This window comes from Meriones unguiculatus, chromosome 16 (assembly GCF_030254825.1).
Source record: "Meriones unguiculatus strain TT.TT164.6M chromosome 16, Bangor_MerUng_6.1, whole genome shotgun sequence".
In the NCBI taxonomy this organism is placed as follows: domain Eukaryota; kingdom Metazoa; phylum Chordata; class Mammalia; order Rodentia; family Muridae; genus Meriones; species Meriones unguiculatus.
In genome coordinates this window covers 50,869,848-50,884,822 of record NC_083363.1, presented here as the reverse complement: position 1 = coordinate 50,884,822, position 14,975 = coordinate 50,869,848, and positions in this window count along the sequence as shown.

The window sequence follows — 14,975 nt, the reverse complement described above, 5'->3', positions numbered from 1 at the left end:
TCATATGAAAGAAGGGGAGTTAGTATGACGTGGAAAGGATAGGAGCTCCACAAGGACCAAACGTATCTGGGTACAGGGGTCCTTTCTGAGACTGACACTCCACCAAAGACCATATATGGATAAAACCTAGAACCTTTGCTCGGATGAAGCCCGTGGTAGCTCAGTAACCACCAATTGGTTTCCCATAGTAAGGGAAACAGGAACTATTTCTGACAGGAACTCAATGGCAGGCTCTTTGACCTCCCCATCCCCCAAGGGAGGAGCAGTCCTGTTAGGCCACCGAGGAGGACTTTGCAGCCAGTCCTGAAGATACCTGTTAAAACACGGTCAGATGAAATGGGAGGAGGTCCTTCCCAATCCGTGGACTTGGAAAGGGGCAGGGAGGTGATGAGGGAGGGAGGGAGGGCTTGCGGGGGATTGAGGGAGCAGGATACAGGTGGGATACACAGCTAATGAAATTAAATAAATAAATAAATAAATAAATAAATAAATAAATAAATAAGCTGTTACCTGATACAGAAAAAGATGGAGCAGAGATTGAGGAAATTGCAAACCAGTGACTGGCCCAACTTGAGAACCACTGCAGGGGAGAGAGGCTGACAATATGATACTGTGCTATACTTGCAGACAGAAGCCTATCATAACTGCCCTATGAGAGGCTTCATCCAGCAGCTGATAGAAACAGATGCAGGAACCCACAGCCAAACAATAGGCCTAGCTCAGAGAGTTCTTTGGAAGACTGGGAGGAAGGATTTAGGGAGGCACAGGGGTCAAGGACACCACAAGGAGACCTAACAGTAAACTAACCTGTACCCATGGGGGCTCCCAATGCCTGAATTACCAACCAAAAGCTTACATGGGCTGGACCTAGAACCCCTACACATATGTAGCAGATGTGAAGCATGGGTGATGTGGGTCCCATAAGAACGGAAGTAGGGGGTATCTTTCACTCTGTTGCCGGCCTTTGGATCTCTTTACCCTAGCTGGGATGCCTTGTCTGGCCTCTGTGAGAGAAGATGTGTTTACTTCTGTGGTGTCTTGACGTGTCAGGGTGGGTTGGCACCCTTAGTGATTTCCCCTACTCTGGGAAGAAGAAGAAGGGAGAATGGTGAAGAAGGGGAGCATGAGGGTGGGACTGGGAGTAGAGGAGGGAGGGGGCTGGGATCAGGCTGTGAAGTGATTAAATAAATAAAATTTTAAGAAGAGGCACTTTAAATATGGGTGCTTCTGTGAGGAATGCTCTGAAAACTTTGGTCAAAACTTTCTACTGATCACTGCATTGAAACAAATGATTAATGAGATAAAGTCTGAGGTAACTATTATTCACCCAGCAGATACTTGCAAGTCATGCAATAATGAGAACATTTAGAAAAGATCACTGAAATTCCACTATGACAGATAATGTGCTATGTTAATTGTACTCTTTCCTAATGCAGAATAAAAGAAAGTTTTGTTCCCATTTTAATGATTGTAGACACCAGGAGTCATGGGAATGAAGGGTTAGAACAAGATTTCAGAGACACTATATGGTTAGACATGTGCTGAGCTCTAACTAATCCTTGATTCTAATTCCAAAGATATCACCACGCATTGTTTCCTATATTGCTAAAAATATATACGAGTGCATACTGGGTTTTTTTTTGTTATTTGTTTGTGTGCATATGTGATATACAGACTTTTACCAAGAAATTATATAGATAGTGATTATTAGTCTCATTTTATAAGGAAATATTATTTCATTTATATTATTAAATTATAGCTATTAAAATATTTAATAGTTCTACTGCACAGTAAGTTTTTTTCTTTATTAACTCATAAGAAATAATACAGTACTTAAACCAATTAGTTGAAAGCTTTGCCTTTTTTGCAACGTGTTATTGAAATTTTAAATCTATTTATGCAAATATTTGGTGCCATCACAGAAAACAAGGTTCTGAAAAACAAATATTAAGTGAAACATTTTAAAAGGCTCATATGCCCTCTTTCAGCCCGAAGTAGGCTGACAGGACAAACTCGGGAATTGCACTGTTGAGATTTGCTTGGTAATGTTTCTATAAGCAGCAAAGACATAGCTGTCCCTTGGTAAGGTCATTTTTTTCCTCAATACTTGAATTTTAGAATCATACATTTTACTAAAATTGGGATTCTGGCTGTAAATGTTAAGTGATTTAAAAATCTTTAAATAGTTTTAATGTAGACCATATACTAATAGAAAACAAAACCCTATTTCAATTAATCTGTTTTTTATGGAAATTAGGGTGTGTTGAGTTGTGAAATTATACCTCATGAAAAACATTATTTGTCTTTTCTCTGTGATCATATTCCAATATCTGAGATAGGATTTGCCACAAGTACATGATGATTCATTGCTTTATGATTCTTATCAACGTTAACACACATAGAACCGTGTCTGTATTATCACTAAGAAAGGTTTCAGGGTTTTGTTGACAAATGGTTCAGAAAATTCCATATTTGACAGCAAGGACTGCTAACTAGCTTTATACTAAGAAGAAGACTATGAAATTCATTGGTTAACCTCTTTTCTTGACCCAGTGACAATGTGCCTGAGAACTATTTTCAATGAGTATTAAATTAATTTTAACAGCAGATTTTATGACATAAGGGTTTTGATGATACATAGATTTCATGATAAACTCATAACTAGGCATCAGAGCTCATTTCCACTTTTGAAGAACTACTCATAACAATTGATTTTGTTCACAGTCATCATATATTTGATGATTTACATTACATTTTTGAAGAACAAGTGGTAGAAATCAGATGTGGTTTGGAGGGAAAGAGTACAAGGAGAGACATCTGAATTTGAGGGTATTTGGAGGATGATGTGGAAAATTAGTGCAGTGGAACCTTCATGGAATCTATAAAGGTAACCCCAGTGAAGACTAGTGATAGAGAATACGGAGACCATACAAATGCTTCACATTTGTAGCCAGGGAAGGCTTCCAGTGGTGGGACTGGGTTGCATTCAGGTGAATTGTTGGCTGACTTCTTGTGGAGATCCCTAAACAACACATGCTAATTCTAGGACAGAGGTTGCTTATATCTGGGCACAGGGGTCTTTTTTGAGACTGTTTCTCCAAACAAGGACCATTCATGGATATAACCTAGAACCCCTTCTTGGATGTAGCTCATGGCAACTCAGTATCTAAGTGGGTACCTAGTAAGGGGAACAGGGACTGTTTCTAACATGAACTCAGTGGCTGGCTCTTTGACCTCCCCACCTCACCCCTGAGGGAGGAGCAGCCTTGCTAGGCCACAGAGGAGGACATTGGAGCCAGTCCTGATGAGACCTGATAAGCTAGGTGAGATGGATGGGGAGGAGGACCTCTCCAATCAGTGGACTTAGAGAGGGGCAGGGAGAAGATGAGGGAGGAAGGGTGGGATTGGGAGGGAATGAGGGAGGGAGCTACAGCTGGGATACAAAGTGAATAAACTGTAGTTAATATAAAAAAATAAAAATTATTAAAAAGTACTGATAGCCAGGCCCCATTGTTGAGGACAACTGCCATGTAGCTCACCGAACGTAGAGAGGTCAAACTGGTGCTAGCTTGGAGCCCTCACTCCTAAATTCTAGTCTCTGGCATGAGAATGCTACAAGAAGAGAAACCTGGGCACCAACCCGACTCGACTCACAACCCTTGATCTACAATCTGCCCTGCCTGAAAGATGCATACCCGCTAATAGTGCCACTCCCTATGAGCCTAGAGCCGTCCTTTCATTCAAAACACAACAGTCTGTGCTTCCATTACTGCATCCACGTTGCTTTCCAGACCTGTTTCCTCCAGAATGAGCTAGAACCTGTAAGACAAATATGTTTGTTTTTTTTTTTCCACAAGTTTACTTTATCCCTTCAAGAGAGAAGGAAATTAGGACACTGAGTTTGTATCCTCTATGACATAAAATGATCAGGCAATATGAGCTGCCTAGCACAGAAGAATTGAGTAGGCTCCATGACATAAAAATGAGCATGTGTATAACTGTCTCACATATGTGATAGTAAAACATAAAACTAGATTTAATGGAGTATATTTAAATAAGAGGCTACAAATTAACACAAAATCTAATTGAATTTTTATAGCAATTTTAGTTGTCCTTTGTTCATTATTGTTTTAATGTAAAATCACATATTTAATATACTATACTTCTAATACTATGTAAATGGATATAACTTAACATATTAAAAAAACTTATTCAGGGATAGAGTAATGATTTGATGATGACAATTAAAGCCATATCCCTCATGTTAAAATTAGATGCACTGAAATGCCCCTTCAGGCAGTCTGAATCAATATATTTGAAAAAAAAATTAAATGAAGAGAAAAACCAAATTTGTGTGTAATTGTAAACTTAATTATATCCTTTAGAAATTAAACTATGATAAGAAGTTAGAACTAATATTTATGGGGAACAAGGAGTCTTCTTCCCATAGTTTCTAAATTAGAAAAACTGTAACTTTTATTACTTTTCATGTGAATGTACACATATTAGAATATTAGGAGCTTTCTAAGACTTCTCTTATTGTTAATATTAAAACAATAGTCAACAACCACATAGTAATAAATGTTAACTGTACAATGCTTATATGAAAAGAATATACTTTTAAAATTGATTTGTACCACCATTAATATTCAAGTTTTAATGTAGAAGTACAGCTTTATAAGTGCCTTATAACAATCTTTTTCTTTCAATTTAACAGTCAAAAAACATGTACATTGCTCTTGATGTTGAATTTTAATAAAGTCCTTATATTAAAACATCAGGGAAAGAAATTTTATGATTTCCTTATGCCTTTAATTTCTTTTCCCTTTGAATTTCTAAACAATATACTTTTTCCTAGTGATGCACTTTGACTCATTCTTTTTACATAGAGTCATTAATGAATGGGACAGATTTCTCCTCATTTTTCAACTTCTTTTCTATACATAGAAATTGTGCTTTGTTACTCCAAAGCATATTTGTGATTTTTTTTCATACTCTTTAATTTAAAACAAAATCTCTTACTTTATTTTATGTTCCATGACAAGCTGAATCCTGTTTAATACTATATATAATAATCTTGGAAATTATACCACTCTAAGACTCAGCATTAAGTAAGCAGAAATGAGATTATATTGGACTGTGACATTGTTCTTCAATGCCTTAGCAACTCTGAGGAGCAGTCTCATCGATTATTAAAGGAAAACGGTAATATCTGAAGATAATTGTTGACCTGATTGCCTTTGTATTAAAATTTGTGGATTGTTACTTCAGTGGAAGAAATGGACCCAGACATGATTGTGGCATGTTCCTGGTATATGAAATGCCTCTCCCTCAAGTTGTTATGCCCCATTTAATAATTTAAACATTCATTTCTTCAGCATTTACTTATTTAATTTGTATGTATTTTTTGATTGATGTTTAGAAGTAAACTTTTTCTTCAAATTTCTTTGTTAATCTTAGGTCTATTATTGCATTATGAAGATTTCTAGAAGAACCGTTTTCAGGCCAATGTAATGTTTATGCTTTACTGGTTCTTGTTGGTTATCCTATCTTCTTTTTAGTGTTCTAATATTTTCTAAGTGCTGTAAACTATGTTCAATATCTCAAACAGCTGATTCAAAAGCACTCCATTAGAATTCATAACAAACCTACATGTGTTATTGGTGGTCAGTGTCTGGTCCATTTTTTTTCTAGGATCATGGTTTCTTGGTCAACATATTAAAGAAAAAGGTCTCAAAAATATTTGTTTTTTGTTGTTTTTTTTTTACTGTTAAAAACTTTATATTTTCCATAATTGTCAGTTTATACAATGTTTTTTACAGTGATTTTTGAAATCTTTATCATTGCTTGTATAAAATAGATATTATTTTATAGTCACCTAGGATATCATTTAGTAAAATAACCTAAACATTATTACATTTATAACGATTTTTCTTTGTTCAATCAAATTACAGAGCCAGGCATGGTGGTGCATACTTTTAGTCTCAGCACTCAAGGAGGCAGAGGCAGGTGGATCGATGTGGGTTTGGGGCCAGCCTGATCTACAAAAGTGAGTCCAGGACAGATAAGGCTACACCTGATCTTTGACAAAGACGCCAAAACCATTCAATAGAAAAAAGATAGCATCTTCAACAAATGGTGCTGGTCCAACTGGATGTCTACATGTAGAAAATGAAAATAGATCCATACTTATCACCCTTCACAAAACTGAAGTCCAAGTGGATCAAAGACTTCAACATAAAATCTGACACATTAAACCGGCTAGAAAAAAAAGTGGGAAATACCCTAGAACTCATTGGTACAGGAGAAAACTTCCTGAACAGAACACCAACAGCACAGGCTCTAAGAGCAACAATCAATAAATGGGACCTCATGAAACTGAAGAGCTTCTGCAAAGCAAAGGACACCGTCATCAAAACAAAGCGACCACCTACAGATTGGGAAAGAATCTTCACCAACCCTTTATCTGACAGAGGACTCATATCCAGTATATATAAAGAACTAAAGAAGCTGAAAAGCAGCAAACCAAGTAATCCACTTAAAAAATGGGAAACAGAGCTAAACAGAGAATTCTCTGTAGAGGAATATCGAATGGCAGAGAAGCACTTAAAGAAATGCTCAACCTCACTAGCCATTAGGGAAATGCAAATCAAAACAACCCTGAGATTTCACCTTACACCCATGAGAATGGCCAAGATCCAAAACTCAAGTGACAACACATGCTGGACAGGTTGTGGAGAAAGGGGAACCCTTCTCCACTGCTGGTGGGAATGTAAACTTGTACAACCACTCTGGAAATCAATCTGGCACTGTTTCAGACAACCAGGAATAGCGCTTTTTCAAGATGCAGCCTTTACTGCTCCTAGGCATTTATCCAAAAGAGGCTCAAGTACACAAAAAGGACATTTGCTCAACCATGTTTGTAGTAGCTTTATTTGTAATAGCCAGAAGCTGGAAACAACCCAGATGCCCCTCAACTGAAGAATGGATGCAGAACTTGTGGTACATCTACACAATGGAATATTACTCAGCAATGAAAAATAAGGAAATCATGAAATTTGCAGGTAAATGGTGGGATCTGGAAAGGATCATCCTGAGTTAGTTGTCCCAGAAGCAAAAAGACACACATGGTATATACTCACTCATATAGACATACAACATAGGACAAACCCACTATTACCTGTGCATCTAAAGAAACTAAGCAAGAGAGAGGACCCTAACTAAAATGTCCAATCCCCATCTGGAAAGGCAAAGAGGAGGGACATCAGAAGAAGAAGAAAACAGGAAACAACCGAGGAACCTATCACAGAGGGCCTCTGAAAGCCTCTGCCCTGCAGACTATCAATGCAGATGCTGAGCCTGATGGGCAACTGTTGGGCAGAATGAAGGAAATTTTATGTAAGAACTGGGAAATAGTAAGAGCTGGAGAGGACAGGGTCTCCACAAGTAGAGCAGCAGAACCAGAAAATTTGAACATAGGGAACTTCCCAGAGACTCATACTCCAACCAAGGACTATTCATAGAGATAACCTAGAACCTCTGCACAGATGTAGCCCAGGGCAGTTCAGAGTCCAAGTGGGTTACATAGTAATGTGAAGAGGGACTGCCTCTGACATAATCTGATTGGCCTGCTCTTTGATCACCTCCCCCTGGGGGGGAGCAGCCTTACCAGGCCATAGTAGAGGACAATGCGGCTCTTTTGATGTGAACTGATAGACTAAGATCAGAAAGGAGAGGAGAACCTCCCCTATCAGTGGACTTGGGGAGTGCCATGCATGCAGAGGGAGGAGGGAGGGTGGGATTGGGAGTGGAGGAGGGAGGGGCTTATGGGGGGATGCAGAATGGATAAAGTGTAATTGATAAAAAATTAAAAAAAAATTTTCAGGATCGCAAACTGAGTTTGAAATTTTCTTTTTTATTGTGTGTGTGTGTGTTACTCTTTATTCATATCAGGGTTTCTTTTCTATTTTTTATTTTTTTTCTTTTATTATTATTTTTTTTTTATCAGTTACATTTTATTAACTCTGTATCCCAGCCGTGTCCCGATCACTCATTCTCTCCCAGTCCCTCCCTCCCTCCCTCATCTCCACCGTGCCCCTTTCCAAGTCCACTGATGGGGGGACCTCCTCCCCATTCATCTGATCCTGTTTTATCAGGTATCTTCAGGACTGGCTGCAAAGCCCTCCTCTGTGGCCTAACAGGACTGCTCCTCCCTTTGGGGGTGGGGCGACCAAAGAGCCAGTCATTGAGTTCCTGTTAGAAATAGTCCTTGTTCCCCTCACTTTGAGAAACCAATTGGTTACTGAGCTACCACAGGCTACATCTGAGTGGAGGTTCTAGGTTATATCCATACATGGTCCTTGGTTGAATGTCAGTCTCAGAAAAGACCCTGTGCCCAGATATATTTGGTCCTTGTGGAGCTCCTATCCTTTCCCCATCAGACTAACTCCCCTTCTTTCTTATGATTCCCTGTACTCTGCCAAAGGTTTGGTCATGAGTCTTTGCTTTGAAAACACTGCTAGTTAGAGTCTTTCAGATGCGCTCAGTAGACTCCTGTCATACGTTCAATGCACATCCCATCTGTCTTTCTAAACGAGGATTGATCATCTTACCCCATCTCCGCTCAATTGATTATCATTTTTAGGTGTATAGATTTCATTATGTTTATCATATCTTATAGGTCTATATAAGTGAGTATATCCCATGTTTGTCTTTCTCTTTCTGGGATATTTCACTCAGAATGATCTTTTCTAGATCCCACCATTTGCCTGCAAATTTCATGATTTCCTCCTTTTTGATTGCTGAGTAGTATTCCATCGTATAAAAATACCACAATTTCTGTACCCATTCCACCGTTGATGGACATCTGGGTTGTTTCCAGGTTCTGGCTATGACAAATAGAGCTACTATAAACATGGTTGAGCAAGTGTCCTTTTTGTGTGCTTGAACAAACTTTGGGTATATACCTAGCAGTGGTATAGCTGGGTCTGGAGGAAGCACTATTCCTATTTGTCTTAGGAAGCGCCAGATAGCTTTCCAGAGTGGTTGTACCAGTTTACATTCCCACCAGCAGTGGAGGAGGGTTCCCCTTTCTCCACAACCTCTCCAGCATGTGTTATCGCTTGAGTTTTTCATCTTGGCCATTCTGATGGGTGTAAGGTGATATCTCAGGGTCGTTTTGATTTGCATTTCCCTGATGGCTAATGAGGATGAGCATTTCTTTAAGTGTTTTTCTGCCATTCGATATTTCTCTGTCGAGAATTCTCTGTTTAGCTCTGTTCCCCATTTTTTTTTTAATTGGATTACTTGGATTGCTGTTTTTCAGCTTCTTTAGTTCTTTGTATATACTGGATATTAGTCCTCTGTCAGATAAAGGGTTAGTGAAGATTATTTCCCAATCTGTAGGCAGTCGTTTTGTTTTGATGACGGTATCCTTTGCTTTACAGAAACTTTTCAGTTTCATGAGGTCCCATTTATTGATTGTTGCTCTTAGAGCCTGTGCTGTTGGTGTTCTGTTCAGGAAGTTGTCCCCTGTGCCAATGAGTTCTAGGCTGTTCCCCACTTTTTTTTCCAATTGATTTAGGGTATCTGGTTTTATGTTGAGGCCCTTGATCCACTTTGACTTTAGTTTTGTGCAGGGTGATAAATATGGATCTATTTTCGTTTTTCTGCATGTAGATATCCAGTTGGTCCAGCACCATTTGTTGAAGATGTTGGCTGTCTTTTTTTCCATTGAATGGATTTGGCTTCTTTGTCAAATATCAAGTATTCATAGGTGTGTGGGTTTATTTCTGGGTCTTCTATGCGGTTCCATTGATCCTCCTTTCTGTTTCTATGCCAATACCATGTATTTTTTATTACTGTTGCCCTGTAGTACAGCTTGAGATCAGGGATGCAGATACCTCCAGATGATCTGTTGTTGTACAGGATCGTTTTGGAAATTCTCGGTTTTTTGTTTCTCCATATGAAGCTGAGAATCTTTTTTTCAAGGTCTGTAAAGAATTGAGTCGGTATTTTGATGGGAATTGCATTGAATGTATACATTGCTTTTGGCAGAATCGCCATTTTCACAATGTTAATCCTACCAATCCATGAGCACGGTAGATCTTTCCATCTTCTGATATCTTCTTCGATTTCTTTCTTCAGAGACTTGAAGTTTTTCTCAAACAGGTCTTTCACTTGCTTGGTTAGAGTCACACCAAGGTACTTTATGTTATTAGTGGCTATTGTGAAGGGTGTTGTTTCCCTAATTTCTTTCTCAGCCTTTTTGTCTTTGGTATATAGGAGGGCTTCTGATTTTTTTGAGTTGATTTTTTATCCTGCCACTTTGCTGAAGGTGTTTATCAGCTGAAGGAGTTCTCTGGTTGAATTTTGGGGGTCTCTCATGTATACTATCATATCATCTGCAAATAGTGACACTTTGACCTCTTCCTTTCTGATTTGTATCCCCTTGATCTCCTTTAGTTGTCTTATTGCTCTGGCTAGGACTTCAAGTACTATGATAAATATTTGTAAAAGAAGTAAAATGATTTTATTTGGAGGAAAGAAATAATTGGGATTAAAATCGCTAAACTGTCCAGATTGCACAATATTTAAATTAGTGATGATACTCAAGGATCTGAATTGTTCAGGGGTTCTTTTTTGTGGAGCTCAAAAGAAGGAGGGTTACTGACTAAGAAGCATAGCTTGGGTGTTACTGCCTGACTTGGGGTTTCATTGCTATGAAGAGACATCATGGCCACAGCAACTCTTATAAAGGAAAATGTCTAATGGGGGATCACTTACAGTTTCCAGGATTTAATCCATCACAGTCCAGGTGAGAAGCATGGCAGTGTCCAGGTAGATATGGAGCTGGAGGAGCCAGGAGATCTACATATTGATATCAAGGCAGCAGAAGGACACTGGATTATATACTGGGGAGAGCTTGAGCACAGGAGACTTCAAAGGCCACCCCCACAGTTAAAAACGTTATCCAACAAGGGCACAGCTTTTCCAACAAGGCCATACCTGCCAATAGTGCCACTCTCCTTGGACCAAGCATTCCTTCCCATGAGTCTGTGGGGCCATACCTTTTCAAGCCATCACAATCCCATACATTTTTTTTTTCCTGTTGCATACATCATTTCCAGTAATGTGTGTGATTTTAATCATGTATGTGCCCAGTTACATATAGGCATAAGATGACATTAATGATAAACAGAAGATTCTTTTTACAGTTATTGGAAGATATATTATTGACTTATTGTGAATGCAATTAAAGCCAGTTTAGGTCAGATTTTCCTTTTTTTCCTTCATGCTCCAAGGATTTACTTGAGTAGAAACTATCCATTCACATTTGGTTGTTTCCATGTGGTGGAAACTCACACTGCTTTTCAGAGATAGGCGTATGGTAGCCTAATGTAAATGTAAGGTGGAGTGATTCTGTGGTAGTACACTGAAGAAGTGTGTGTGTGTGTGTGTGTGTGTGTGAGAGAGAGAGAGAGAGAGAGAGAGAGAGAGAGAGACGTGCAAATGAAAGAATTAGACTGCCAAGTGCCCTAGCACAATGGTATACGTATGAATAATCAAAAAAAAAAAAATATTGTGGAGTCCAGGGCACCAAATTACCATCCATTCCTGTCCTTTTTAGTTGTTTTTCTTTCTTTTGATTCTGCAAAGTTTTGTTTTTAAAAGTAATGTATAAATACCGAATGTACTCATTTGTTTGTTGATTAATTGACATGTCTACTCATTCATTAATTTCAATGGTTTATCCCCTTTAATTTTTGTTGATTTTGTTAATCATTTTTAGGTCTTCTGATGTATTAAGATTTCTATTTTAACTTTAGTATTTTTTATTACTTTCATCTGCATGAAAGGAATAAATATTCAACTTTATTCAACTTTCTTTGTTGTTGATTTTTGTTGTTGTTGTTTTGGTATTGAACCTGGTCCAAAACTCAAGACTCTCCTGTGTCTGCCTACATAGTGCTTAGAATATAAAAAGATAATACCTAGCTTAGCTTATCAGGTTCTTTAGATATTAACATATACATTGTGTATATATATGAACTAATTCAACTGTGAGACAGTTCATTATCACTTCATATGTAATGTGAGAATTTTAGTATAATATGTAGATCTTTGTAATCTTTCCTTCTTGTAGTTGCATATTATAAGGTGAAAATATAGATTATATAAAATGATATGAAGATATTTATTATATCAATTAAATTGACAGTATATATACTCAATTACAAAAAAAAGTGTCTTATATGATCATTGATTGGATAACATTTCATTGTCCTTTGGTACTTGTATCCTTTTGAAGTACAGGATTCTTCCCTTTGAAATCCTTTAACTTTTGTCCGAACAACTTTCTTTAGAAAATTTGACCTCCCCCACCCCGAGGGAGGAGATGACTTGCCAGGCCACAGGGGAGGCCTTTGCAGCCAGTGCTGAAGAGACCTGATAAGCTAAGATTAGATGGAAGGGGAGGAGGACCTCCACTATCAGTGGACTTAGAGAGGAGCAGGGAGGAAATGAGGGAGGGAGAGTGGGATTGGGAGGGAATGAAGGAGTGGGCTATAGCTGGGATACAAATTAAATAAACTGTAATTAATATGAAAAATAATTTAAAAACTTAAGAAATAAAAAAGAAAACTTTTTCTTCATATTGAAACTAATTCCTTCTGCTACTATAAACTATGTGTATTATTGTAAAATTCTTTAGTCATTTAAAGTATTGCCACCCTCCAGATTGTGCTTTGATCATCTGTGGTCATTTTTAAGACATTTTCTTCCCCTGAAGCTACTAGATTGTGACACATGACTCTGAGTTTATCTTGTTCCAAATTTTCTGAACTCCATAAATCTGTAGGACTATACTTTCTTCCAAATGAGAGGTATTTTCAGGCAGCATATCTTTCTCAGCTACCAATCATAAGGTCCTCTTCTTGTTGGACTGTTTTAATAGCCATACAATTTTTCTTACTGCTATATTCTCTTCTAATGCTTTTTATTTCTAAGAAATACATCTTTTAAGATGCATCAGTGATGTTCTACCTTCAGGATCTTTCCTGAGTTTTATACAAAGATACACATACTTTATCTAGTATGTTTTTTATTTCAAACTTGATAATGTGTAGATATTTCTAGTTTCTCTTTATTTGATGTCTGTATACCATGTCTTTCATGTATGCTTATAATTGTCTATTGAAATATTTCTATTGAAATAGTTTTTTTCTTCTTTTATATTTTTTATTTTAAATTCATTTATTTTTTTATCAATTACAGTTTATTCACTTTGTATCCCAGCTGTAACCCTATCCCTCCTCCCCTCCTACTCCCAAAGTCCCTCCCTTTTCTTTTCCCAATCCCCTCTCCCAGTCTGCTACATTGTTGTCTATCGAAATAGTTTTAAATTTTTATTAGCTCATAAAAACAGCCATTGTATTTGACATGCTTGTCTTTTGATTACCTGATTTTTTTAAGTCAAGAATTTTCTTCTCTACATTCTAAAATGTTTTGTTTTACACATCAGGAATTTTCAGCATTGTTCCCTGAAGTCTAATTTTGTTTAAGTATCACAGAGTATGAAAATATATTTTTGTCTCCAGAAGGCAGATTGTCCAGTTGATTCAAATCACAATGTTAATTGCAAATGGCAATCAAACTTCTATAGGCCACAACTTCACATTCAGGTTAGTTTTCTATCATCAGAGCGTTCTTTGAATATGTCCTTTGTGTGCTTGAGGGATTTGAAACTAAAGTTTTTTGCATAAAAGCCAAAATCATATTCATATTTGCAGAGCCTAATGATGATTTCCCAAAATTTCATGTATAAATTTATGAGACTGTATTCTGCATACTCTGTTCCCTACCATATACATTTCCTATCAGCTTACTCTTTTTCTCTGTCAATCAAAAAGCTATTTGGTGGTGATACTAGCACTCAAGAGGTAGAGGCAGGTGGTTCTTTGTGAGTTAAAGGCCAGCCTAGTCTAAAGAGAGAGTTCCAGGGCAGCCAGGGAGGTACACAGAGAAAATTTTCTTAAGTAAATCAAAACGTAAGCGCTTAAGAAACTTTACTTTCAGCACCTTCTATTGAAAATAGTCTTTGTCAGAACTTTGGCTACTGAAAATCCTTGTTGCTTAAAACCTCTGCTGACATGGGTAAAAGCTGTCTGAGTAACCTGACTGTGACATGTTTCTGAAGATCGATACTAGAGGCAAAATGGCCTGCTACTTCTCTCTGTCTGCTCTTCAACAAAACTAACAAGACTGAAGGACTGTCTTAATGTGTATTTATGGCTACTTCAGAATTTCTGATTGTTTTACACATTTGATGGGTCATATTAGAAAGGAAAAATGATAAGGTTATTTATGGTTCTATTTTAGCATTATGAAAGTCAACAACTAATACCCTGACCTTATATTTTTCACAGGTCTTATTGATAGTTTCTGTTGTAGTGTTATGGAATAGTGTGGTTAAATGTGGGAAAATGAATACATCTATGTTTCCTATCAATAGGTATTTTGTGGTTTTATTGATACGGCAGCCAATGTTTAAAATTACATAAATTGCTTCTCTAATCAGTCTCGAGAGGACATTGTATCTTTAAGTCACCTCTCTTAGCTCATGAGTACTTACACAAAAAAATCAGTCAAGTCAAGTTAAGAAAATACATCAGGAGATGTATTTCTCCTGATGTGTTTTCTATTATGTGTTGGATGAATGTGTTTCTCTTTCTTCAACAAAAGTTGCTTGGTAAGTCAGTAACCAACTTACCCCCCTGCTATAGCTACCAGATGTACTTAGAACTCCTAACTTGTTGACTATTACAATATCAAAGTAAAGGGTGTTGAATTTTACTAGTTTTGTGAGGATTGGTTTCTCTTCCCATGACAAACCCCGAGAAAAAGCAGGGTTTCTTTTCTTTTTTTTTGTGTGTGTGTGTGTGTGGTCTCTGTTTTTAATGTTATTTTCTTTTTTA